The sequence below is a fragment of the Rhopalosiphum maidis genome, chromosome 2 (genome assembly GCF_003676215.2).
Source record: "Rhopalosiphum maidis isolate BTI-1 chromosome 2, ASM367621v3, whole genome shotgun sequence".
In the NCBI taxonomy this organism is placed as follows: Eukaryota; Metazoa; Arthropoda; class Insecta; order Hemiptera; family Aphididae; genus Rhopalosiphum; species Rhopalosiphum maidis.
This window is the reverse complement of record NC_040878.1, coordinates 22,799,597-22,813,291: the sequence shown is the minus strand read 5'-3', so window position 1 is coordinate 22,813,291 and position 13,695 is coordinate 22,799,597. Positions and strand designations below refer to the sequence as shown.

At 21.7% G+C, this 13,695-nt stretch overlaps 1 protein-coding gene across 5 annotated transcripts in view; it reads left to right on the top strand.

Moving 5' to 3' along the window:
• Positions 1-13,695, top strand: part of LOC113551151 (calcitonin gene-related peptide type 1 receptor) — a 140,883-nt gene that overhangs the window by 67,416 nt on the left and 59,772 nt on the right. The window lies entirely within an intron of this gene.

Here is a 13,695-nt window from a genome sequence, read left to right as displayed (position 1 = left end):
AAGGTTATTTTATTGTGAAAATATAACGGTGGGGTGTACGCACTCATTTTTAACAAACACGATTTCCAGTATAATACTTTACGTAGGTAATAATAATGCTATGAAAACATACATTTTGGATCAATTATTTTAAATTTACATTTTTATAGCTGGGTTTTATGCAATTGTTGTACACAAATAATTAAGTGTGAAAAATCTGTTAATTTTTTTTTTCGTTTTTTATTAATTTTATATCGTATAATATATATGACCATCAATTCATTATAAATTAATAATGTATTGAATACAAAAGTTATAGTTAAACGATTTTATTTATTGGTTTTTTTTTTTTTTTTGTTAATTATTGAAATTTTCATGACGGAAAAAATGTAGGTTTCAGAATAAGATGCAACTGTATTATAAGAATAATACAGTCGCATCTTATTCTGGTCGTACTTAAAAAGATATTTTTTCGAATATCCCAATAGCTTGAAAAACTACATATAAGCGGTTGATTTAACGACACTCTATTTTTATTCTTTACTAAAAGTTCTACTGTGAATTGTTTTTTATAATCAATCATTTTTATTATTATAGTAGATTTATGTAGCATGATTTTTTTCTGTAACTGTACTATAACATTGTTGCAAAATATATATATTATAAAATATGAATATTAATGTATTAATTCTTCAATGACGTGTGTGTGTGTTTTCTGCCTGTAATCAACACTAAGTAGTAAAAATGCTTAAAATTTGATTTTTAAGTGTGGTTTCTGGAGACGAATAGGATCTAGTTAGTACTTACTATAGTTACTACTTGGTAAATGTAAAAAATTCGCAAAAGTTTTTTTACAAAACACCTAAAATAACTTAAAAACGAACAGTTGTCGATATTTTAAATTTTCACTAAATGTTTATATGTATTTTCTATGTATGATAAAAATATTTTGATTTTTTTGAGTCATTTATAGAGATTTTAAATTGTTATTAGTTTTTTCTATATCAAAAAAAAAAAAATGCATACAAAATGTATAAAATGCTAAAATTGTATAGCCGAGGATTTACAATTTTTACACAAGGTTTCTCATAAGTACGAGTAGTTTATACTGAAATAAAACAATATAAAGTCAGTTTTTTTATAAACATTATAAGTAGAAATTCGATATTTAAACGAAGAATAACAACTTTAGTTACTTTACTGTAATTTAAAAATATTATTCACAAATACTTGAAACTTTCAACGTATATCATTATATTATTTTAATATAGATACACAATGACATTTTAAAATACAATGTTTTTTCAACAAAAATTAATTCTATCTACTGTATTAGTATTATTATGTTTATAATGTTTTATAAGTATACAATATTTATATATAATTGCAAAAATTATTTTATATAAGTATAAAAATATCATAAAATGTACTTAGCAATATATTATGTTGGTAGACCGTCTCGCTCAGAATCGTGACTTTAGAATAATTCATAACTAATTCAAATTTACTAAATAAATTACAGTGATTTGTTCATTAATAGTACACTCGATATCTATTAACTACAGTACAGTGCAGTATAATTGATACCTAATCTATAATACGTTTTCTACATTTAAGATCTCCATAATTAAATTAAATATTAATTAGAGGTATAAGATAAATGCAATATTTTCGGTAAAAAATATATTAACTTATCGTAATACTAAAAGTAAAACATGACTTTAATATATCATTAAAATATATGATTAGTGATAAGTCTGAGAGATGTATTCGTTCAGTATAGTTTTTCGTATGGAATTATAATGTATCATTGAATTCAAATTTAGCACACCCGTAACAGTGACCCACTGGACACATAATGTACAGCAGAGTGTTACCCATTTTCCTACCTTTTTTAATTAATCGTTTTATTTTTAAACTATAACTTTAATATTATATTATATTTGTATGTAATATTAGATCGTTACGGAGAGGATGTTAAATTTTCTATGAATGGCACTCATTACATACATGAACCTAATTTACTATAAAATGTCTGAAAAACGTTATTTTATTAGATAATGAATGTCCGTGAATTCAACAAGCTTCTCTCATATGGCCATTTATTTCCGTTTCGTTGACTGAGATTTAGCGTGAGCTAGATAATATGGGATAATAGTAAAAAAAAAAACAACGTATATAATAGATATTCACTATACATCACAAATATAACATAATATTACATAGTATATATATATTTGTTTAGATACGTTTAATAGTATCGATGCAAAATAACTGCAACCTATTCGAAGAAGCGTATTAGATAATTTATATGGACCGTTGAAGACTATATTATTATATGTTACTATTTAAGTGCTTATTACACTCAAAAATGGTCATCATTATTTTCAATTCTTCGCGGTTAACCGTTATAAATCAACTAGATTTTAAAACAAAAGAACTTTTTTACATTACTGTACGCGCACATTGTATTAAATCCTTTGTGCATACACCACATAATAGAATGATTACACTAAAGTATAATCGTTGTACAACCACGTCCTTTGTCGGTTGAGATTTTTCAAATCTCTATAGAATTTATAAAGATTTACATATTATTTATTTAATTGATTGTTGTACAGACAGTACACTATTAAGCCACCTATGGTACACACATATTTAAATTTCCGTAAAAAAGTTTGAATAACCATTCGCATATCTACAACAATCCTGCGTTGAGTGAGTTTTGATTTTTACACACATGACTGCTTAATTTTTCCTAAATTTTCATCGAATAAAATAAATTTGAAAAAAAAAGGAATTTTTATTTAATTGAAAATGGGATTGTAATAGATTATTGAAATAAGTACAGCGTTTAATATTCGATTCTAAATAATATATAAAAATACACCAAAACATTTAAATTAGCTTTTATTTTTATACATTTATTGTTTAAATTATAACTACCCGATAAAAAAAATAATAGAAGCTTTACAAAAAAAACATACAATAGGCATGGGTAGGTTAAACACTATTAAGATAATATTTTTTAATTTATGTTACTGTGACACTTAAATAGTAAATAAGAACGCAATGTTTTCAGAATTTCATATTATTTGTATCAACAAAAACAATAATTAGAATACTCCATAAATACATCATAATTGTAGATATACTTGGCTTCTTAGAAACATTGAAAAACACTGAATTCTCATTGAAAATAAAACATTATATTGTAGATATATTATTATACGATTTTCTGAAAATTAATGATATACCTACATTAAATGCAGTTTAAGTTAAATTGTATTTTATATTGTACAATGTGAATAGTGCATTAAAATTGTAAAATGTACAAAAGTTGTACAGTTAATATTGTGCTTTTTATTACTAACATAATAGTATATTACATATATTAAATTATTCAAAATAATTAAAATACATATTTTATAAGTAAGAATTTAATACTCGATAATTGTAAAAGAATATTTGGAGTAGAAAATGTTGTTATTTAATTAAACTAAAATGTTAAAAAATGATTCACTATAAATACAAAAGTTAAACTAAATTATACATGATATTATAAAATATTTACTATAATGAAGTTGTATATTTGTCTTCGATTGATTTTGATCAAGATAATGTAAAAGCGTAAACAATTAACCAAATGTTTATTGTTATCCATTTCCTTTATTCGTAAATGAAAACATTTACATTTTCACACAATTCTACGATAATTGCATTTCATTTTCATTTTCCTTATCAATATTTACGAAAAATGAAATACATTTATTTATTTTTATTTATAATGTTTTAGATGTCCTTTTAAAATTAAAATACTTTATAATAACGACCTCTTTATATTAAGTACAGTGATATACACCAGCCATGAATATAATAGTAATTATTTTTTTTTAATAGTTTACAATAATATCATGTGATACGTATTTTTATGACAACAGCCATAAGATTATTAGTGATAACATTTTATTATTTACATTGTTTATGATAATGTTAAATTAGTTTACATCAGTTGCATTTATATCATTGAATATTTAATTAGTGAACTCATTTTGAATTAAAAGGTGTATTATATTATATTATATGATAAACCTTGTTAGTTTAATAAATTTTGGTACGCCGTAAACAAAATATTGAATAATACGAGTACATATTTCAATTTACAATTTAGTAAATATTTTAAAATACATATATAAATAAAATTGTTTATGTGGTATTAAAATTATACGATTGTATTAATAAAATGTAAAATTACTTTCATATGAAAAAAATTAATTAATTTTTCATTTATAAATTAATATTATTACGTCAATAAAATAGTAAAAAATATTTTAAATAATTTAGCTATTTAATTTTGCATTAATATAATAATTTATTATTTTAATTCAATTTTCACAGATTTCTGGACAGTATACATAAAAAAAAAAAAAAAAGTAAAATAGGATAAAATAAAATACTTTGGCATGGAATTAGGTCATACAGTTGATAGTTTTAAGAATTTAAAAATGTTGTTGATACTTTATTGATTGGGGCCTAATACTTTTTGGAGTCTGTCGGGTATTTTGGTGCTGACTGATGTCTCTTTAGTTTCGGCAGTGACAAATGATATGTTTGACCGTAAGTGATTCTCTGTATATATGACGTTGGTGTGGTTCCGCTTTGGTCATGGCAATAATTTTTATAAGTAGATATTTTTAGTACTTTTTTTATTTTATTAAGCTATTATTTTCATTACATTCAAAGTTTTATTTTTTCAAAATTATTTAAAATAAATAAATGTATACATAATATATATATACTGCATTATTTTTATATGAGTATCAATTTTAGCCGAATAATTATTATTCAATATATTTTAATTTCAATGGAAACGACCCATCTATGTGAAACCTGTAGTAGTTTGGCTTACTCACTAGTAGGTATTCATGATTCCATAAAAAAAAAATAAGATGTTTGAAAAATATTAAATCAAAAATATTTAAGAAACAAGAAATAAAGAAAAATTAAGAAGTTTTAATAAAAAATAATTATTATGTTCTTTATAGTTAAATACAATGTTCATAAGATTTAACGTAACTTATGATAGAATAATTCCATAGAACATTTTTAAAATACGTATCGTCAGTATTTTAGGTCTATTGTAGAGTTTCCTGTAGGAGGTATAACTCAATAAAATCATAATTTTCATAAATTCATAAATACAGATAATAAAATAATAAAGGCTAAAAAATAATAATATATGTTTGTTTGAAAATACTTACATTTTTTTTTAAGAACGTATTTTGAAGATATCAAAGTTACATTATTCAATAAAAAAACTTTTCAGTTACCTTTTAAACTGTAATAATATATTGTTATAAGTAATAAATGTTATAAAAATATATTATGAAAATACGAACAGCCTAAGAACAACTAAAATGAAATAATTTTAATAAATAATTTGTGTATGCAGAATAAAACAATTAGAAAGCTAAATCTATCTTTAATTTACAACTGATATTAATTGTTTTAGCGATGTAGTACTTAAGTGAATTTAAGAAACAATTGAGATTTTTTTTTATCTATATATATATATATATATATATATATATATATAATATATACAAACAATTCTGCTATCCATTCAAAAAAATAAATAACTTAATTAGATATAACCAATTCAATTTATATTTGTTTTATAAAATATTTAAAAAATATATATGTATTATCTTTGTGATATTTTTTTATTATTTACATATTTTTTTGGCATATTTATTATGTAATGTATTATTATATGTGAGCGCAAAGTGGATAATATTATTTTCTTGATTTTCGATTAGAAATTTGATTGTGTCCTTTTTTTATTGTAATTAATGACTTAAATTTTGTTACATACATTTTTGACATCACTTTCGAGTAAAATAATTGAAACATAAAAACCAAATAACTGCAATTAAAATAATTATTCAAGAATTATGGTTTACAAAATGTTGATATGTCATTCAATTGTGTTTACAACATACTAAGTATTTTTTTTTTCGATATATATATATATATATATATATATATTTGTACCTATTTGATTTTATATTTTTATAACATTATAATAATTACAATTTAAAAGGAAAATTAATTTAAAAACATAGTATTTTAACATAAGTATCATCCATAAATACAATTATTCAACTACCTGTATATATAATATAAATGTATACTAAATATTCATAAATCAAAAACATCAGTTGTGCACAATACTCCCACCCTAGTTCAAATCACAACTTGTTTGAATAAACAAAACTTTTTTAAAAAAATCAGTAAATAGGTACTTTGATAGGTCACTTTAAATGCGTATATAATTTCTACAGTATTATTATAACTTTGCTAGAAAATGTGGCAAACCGCCAAAAACCCAGCGGGTAGTCGGCACCTAGAAAACTACCGATTAAAAAAAAAAGTTTTGAATTATTTTCCATTTTAATAATCCTCAAGATTAAAATATTAAAAGGTTTAACGATTATTTATTTTGATATTTTTTGAACGTGATATAATTTTTAATGCTTTTCCTTTAAAATATCCTTGTATACATAACACTCAAAATTTGATTAGGAAATTTAACCTTCATAGGGTTTAACAAAAATGATTCAACTAATAAAATATTAGCAATAGGTTCTTATCAATCTTTTAAAAATTTTAATCAAATATTCTTTATGTTTTTTATTGAATATTTAAAATGTTCTAATGTAGGTATAAGAAATTACTATCATTAATTGTATTTATTTATATAGATTATAGATACATTAGTTGAGTGCCGGAAGAAAATATATGTATTTAACTTTATAATTTATTATTCATTAACCTTAAAACGATTACGTCTCAATACATAATCAATCATTTTATTGAACATTCATTTTTATTTTTTCGTTTTTGAGAAAATAATGAGTAGATACAGAAAACAAACATAATTATTAGTGTTAACAACTTTTTAGGTAACCATAAATATCAGATTATCTAAATAAATACTTTTTATTTAAATCGTACAAATAAAAAGTTTTTGTTAGTTTGGCCAAATGAATTACCATAACTCATGTTCTTAAAATAAATGTATAATTTTTATATAAATGATTATTTTAAATACTTTAAAGTTGTTTTTGTCAAACATTGCAATTAAATGATTTTTTTTAACAGTTAGTATAATAAATCTGTACTAAATAAACATCTATAGTCTATACTACTTAAAAGTTACTACCTAAACAATCCTGCTATACCATAGAATAACCAAAACATCATATAAATATCCACAAACAGTAAATATTAATAAAAAACCTTTATACTTTATTAAGTTAGATAATATTACTTGAATAGTATTTAAATATTTAAATATTTAATTTAACTTGCAAAAAGAAAAAAAAAATGTTTAAAACTGAGTTGTAAACATGATATATTTTATTTTGCTAAATATATTTTTATTTCATGTAATCATGTTGTATAATCATTGTTAAATATAAAAAATTATTTTTTCCAATATATTATATTATTATGTATTAATTTATTTCTACATCGTAGATTTTTTAAATCGTGTGACTAAAGTATACAGTCTATAACTATCATAAATATTAATTTTTATTACGAAATTGTGAATTCTGCACGCATGAGTTAAGTTCGTTATAAAGAAATATATCCCTATTAAATTTAGTTATATAAATTGCATATTAAAATTAAACTGTAATAAACGTAAAAGAATAACATAATTTATTTAAAATGTTTAAATAAAAAAATAAAAAAATACTGTTTTGTTACATCGTTACACTTTTTATCAGAAAATATAATGAAAATATAACCACTATATACTTAATATACCAATATACAATATGTTCTATGTTGAATAACTTTTAATAGACCAATAGGCGATAGTTTGCAGATTTACAATTCTTCATATACATAAAAAATTCACTAATTGGAACTTGTAATTTATTTAATTTTTTTTTCTTTGTCAAATAAAACCATGTTTATTAATTTAGTAACTTCTCTTAACAACGTGGTAGATATTAAAATTTGTTGTACATAAAATTAATAGCAATTTTAATAATTTTGTTATGATTCTACTAGATTTTGTTTCTTAAAATAATAATACTCCTAAACAAGACACCATACTAATATATATTATTATCATTACGCTACAATATTATTAATATTATCATACTATACGTCTATACATTGATACAATTTCATTTCAAATTGTTAAAATTGTATTCATTATGAAATTGTAAGATACGTCATAGTATTATTCTTGATTATGCATTCAAAATACAATTTTAGTTGTTAAACATCCCTAATTAAATTTCAATATGCTTAAAAAATATCACAAATAAATTCAATTTAGAATTAATGACAAAAAGTAATAAAGAAAATATTATTAGAAGACTACAGTCTATAACTTGTGAAAAATTATAATAACGCAAAAATAACATTCATAATATTATTACATTATTCCATGCAAAATATATTTTTTCTTAAATTTGTTTAAAACACGTGCTAATATGATTTTAAGAACAATATACCTAATAATTACTTATTTTTTAACCATTATATTTTATTTGAAAACAATTTTAAAACTTAAAATTTATATTCAGTACTTTATTATAAAATAATACTATATAATATCAATACCAATAAACATAAATTAATCAATATGAAAATTGAGATACTATTTTCATTATAATACATTTGACATTTTTCTTACGTTGATTGATGATTAGTAATATACTAATACCTATTATATATATATTATATATTATTATATATACTAAACCTATTATTAATTATATATTAATGTTATTCTATCTTACTTAACTACATGGAAATTAAATTTTACTAGCCATTACCCACTATATATTTTTTAACCTATATTAATATAAATATATGATATGCTGCAATTAAAAATAGAAGAATAAATATAGTTAGGTAAATTTCATAACTCGATTTTTTCGATCACTTAATTTTTAAACTCATTATACTTAGAACTATTATTATAAACAACTTCAATTTGTTTCCTATAAAATATATTATTCAGATTTAAAATATTGTATTTTATTTTGCTCATAACTCATACCTAATGCTTAATTTATTTTATTAAGTTTAAGTCTGATCAGACTTGACATCTTATGGTTTTTCATTTGATATTTATTTATCGTTAATTGGGCATTAAATTATTTTATAACTGGTTTCAAATTTAATAAATTATTAAACTATGATGATATTTTGATGAAACTAAAATTAAAACTTTAATATTTCAGTATTTAATATATAGAAATAAATACATTTCATCATATGAAGTTTTTTATCTACGCATTTTAAAATATATTGTGTACCTAGAAAATTTAAATTATTTTATAAATATAAAATTTGAGTTCAGTATAATCAATTTTGTATTATTACTTTAAGTATTATAATTAATTGATATATTATTAACTTAAAGGTAAGAACACATTATCTGTGAATCATTTATATTTTGCTTAGAAATTATTTGCTTTTATGTGAAATGCCAAAAATTAAATGTGTTCATATTTCACTTAAAAATTAAAATATTTATTTATTTTTGTCTCAGCAGATTTTTAAAAACTATTTATAATCAATACACATATTGTATAAAGATTGACTTATACACATTAATCCTTCGACGAAAATAGCAACCTTTAATAGCACCACTTATTTTGATACATGTTTTGAATTTTTTTTTTTTTCAGAGGGGAGATAGATTATTGATTTTTAAAGCATAAATCTAATGTACAGAACACCACTTTCGTTTTAGAAGTTTTTGGGGATTACGGAGGTGTAAATAAACTGGTGTAAAAACGTTTGTAAAAACTTACTTCTTTTGAATAGATTTAATCTTGAAATCCGAATGTGCTGTATGGTTAGATGTAAGTCAGATCAATTATTAATTTTCTTAGTGTGATATTTTGGAATGTTTAATTTCGTTGATTTCGGTTTGGTAATTATACATTCAGATGGATTTAACTTGGAATTTTTAAATAATATGTTTTCAGTGTTAATGAGTATTAATTTATTGTTAATTTTAAATATTTTTAGTAAGCGTATGAGATATTTAAATTTAGGGTCTTTCATAAGTCTCTATGTAACTTAAATTTATGTTAGTCTTAGATACTGCACTTTGAATGAAATAAGTAATTGGGCAAGGAAAAAGTCTAAGCGTAAATGTAGTGTGGACGGATTTAGATTGGTTTATTTTGAACTTCCATTTAGTATACCATTATTTTACAAAGAATAGGTGATTTTAAAGATTTAGTGATGCTATAACTGGACCAGAATTGATGGAAATTACGGCCTTGCTAACTACGTAGTCAGCACTCAGCCATTGGGAAGTTTAAAGTGGAAGGTTGATTGGCAGCATATATGTAATAAAAACAGGAGTAAGGGGGGCACCAGCTGAAGTATTGACTATAGTTGAGATTGCATCACCGAAAATAATTTTATTTAATTTAACTGATAAGATTTTATGATTAAAATATACAATACCTATCTAAGATTCTTTTTAATTTCAAGTATAGGCCACTGTGTCATACCTTATTAAATACTTATATGACATTTATTTTATGAAGGTGCATGAATATTCTATACAATATAATAATTGTTTTTCAAGTGAGTATAATTTGCCACCTATCACTCTGTGAACTTGCTATATTGCAGAGAGATTAAATTGGATTTGAGATTATGCAAATTGAGAATCAGATAAAATGGATATTCGAAAATTCTTAATAAAATGTACTTTAAGAGAATTTTTTCTAGTATTTTTGTAAAGAATGGTAATAAATTTATAAGACGAAAAAAGGGTATAATGTTTTTAAATTTTTAGGCTTGGCGATTAAAATAATAGCTGGTAGACGAATTCCAATGTATTAAAAACTAGAACATTTTTAATGTGACATTAAATATATGAGTATAGAGTGGTAAATTTTTTCTTTTTTTTTTTGTGGGCATCTAGCAACTTTATTTCTTTAGGTGATGTCGATATCAATACCAGGAGAATTATTATTAGTTTTATTTAAAGTATATATTTATTATTTTTTTTATCAAATTTATTGAAAACTTTTTAAGATGGATTATTTTTCACAACTAACTTATAAATGTAATATATAGGTATATTTAATTTATATAGAGGCCATTTTAATTTAATTTATGTCATTCACACTTGTCTGAATTTATTTCTAATATTTATATTTAAATATTTTTTTATTACTATTATTAAGAAGAAGAAGAAGAATATTTGCGATTCGTATCAATAATGTGTTATTTTCTCTGTCAAAATTGTTTACTGTGCCCCATATATATTTCTATTAAAATAAAATTTATTTTCAGTATATTTTACATCTGTATAATAATATGACTGAAAAATATGTGATATCTGATCGAAGCTTGGAAGTATGAAGTATTGAAAGCATAAAAAAAATGGTTAATGGAGTTTATAGTATATTATTTTTCTTTTTCTGGTCTCTCACCTTAGGTTGAATAAAAATGAAAACTTGTACTACCCATTCTATCCGAAACGTAAACCTATAATGAATGATACATAGCAGTAACTAACAAGATGAAATATTTTAAAAAGAAAATCAAATAACATTTGAACGTATTATACTCTTCGTGCATTGTATTATTAGATTTTATTTTTTAAAACATTCAATATAAGTTATAACAAAATGTTATTTAAACTTGTAGCACAATAGAAGTTATAGGTTATTATATTTGTTAATAAAAATGATATAATTTGTATTTAATTAAATATTTTTTATAATATTCGGTATTCAATTTCTTTTTCCTTTTTATTTATTTAGAACTATAAATGTTAAAATGACTATGCGAACATTTTTTATATTCCTAAGATTATAATTATATAATATATGTGCCGCATCTGTATAGTTAAATCGTCATTTCATGAACTGGATATTCAGATAGTGAAATTCTTCCAGATCGTGAATTTTGACGAAAATACATTATATAGACATCCATTTCATGAAATGGACAATACCTTTGTATGGTTAATGGTTACGTTATTTAGCTATAGATTATTATATTATATCATAGTATTATAATTATACTTTTCTGTATTGTTCTATGAACAGAAATATAACAACATTTAAATTTGATATCTCTCTCATATAATATAGATCAGAAATAAACATTATTATCTTTATCGATATTGAAAAGTATGTTTTGTAAGTTATTTATTGCTAAATAACATAATTATTATTTATTTCGATAAATTAATTATTTTATTAATAAACAATATAAGAAATAAAGGTAGTTAAATTATATAAGTATAGTTAATTTCATGAGTATTTCATAATACTTCATAGGTAACATTGTCGTTTATAAAATATAATATACGTATATTTTATGAAAAATAAAATAAAAATATAATGTAATACGATATAATTTATTGACTATAACTGTTATATTTTATAGAAAAATATAGAAAAGAATAATAAAGTCATAATACTATGATATAATATAACTTTTATTGCTAAATAACATAGCAATCTTGTTTTATAATAATTATTCAAAGTACACAATGTATGTATTGTCCATTTCATGAAATGGATGTCCATAAAATGTATTTTTGTCAAAATTCACAATCTGAACGAATTTCACTATCTGAATTCAGTTCATGAAACGAGTGATTTCACTATGTAAACGCGACATATATTTATATATATATATAACATTATTAAAATATACCTTGTTAAAATTGACGTCTGTTGTTAATTATAAAAATAAAATAATATTAAAAACAAAACAAAAGTCCGTACTTTATTCTTCAGCATAATTATATGATTTTTTTTAATTTGAAAAGATATACTAACTACTATTTGTAATAACATTTATGTATATAAATACATGTGTCATTATAATTAACTTATGCTCGAATGAATATTCTAGATTTTACGTTACAGTAACAAATATTTATAATAACTTGTTATATGAATACTGTATTAATGTTATATCCAATAACTGCTATAATATTAAATTGATAATAGTTGATCAAACTTTTCAAGTCCACAGAAAAAAAAAACAATTTATTTTAATGACAGACAATACTATTAAAACTTATAAACAAACCGTTTTTATTGTATTTTAAGAATACGTCTTATAAAAGATTTAATCATTCGTAATGTTCGTACCATGTACAATTTAATCGTGGTTAAATGATATGATACGTCTCGTCATCATTTAAAATGATAGTGTTTGTTGTCAAATAAAACGGAATATTTTGTACAAAAGAAAACTTCAACTATACGCTATCTTATTTCGATATAATATTTATTTTATTGCTTGTTCATGAATTTTTAAAACTTATAGTCCCTTGCTATTGGTTGTTTTCTTTTAATATAACAATTATGTCGACTATTTTTTTTTTTTTTTTGGTGTTTCTACGTTTCAACAGTTTTTAAATTTATCGTTTTTAATATGAATATGTATATTTTGTTTTATCCTTGTTTTGTGTTACTTCTTATAAATCGTTTGATTACTAAACAATTAAATTAATAAATTATTTTATTTATTTATTATATTATCTAAATGTTTAAACCTACGTGATAAACTCTTATGATAGTTAACTAATAATTCTTTCGCAGTTATTCAATTTGAAACACTGATTAGTAACAATAGTTAATACATTTTAATAATCATAATGTTATTTTTTAACTAACTTTAGTTTACCTC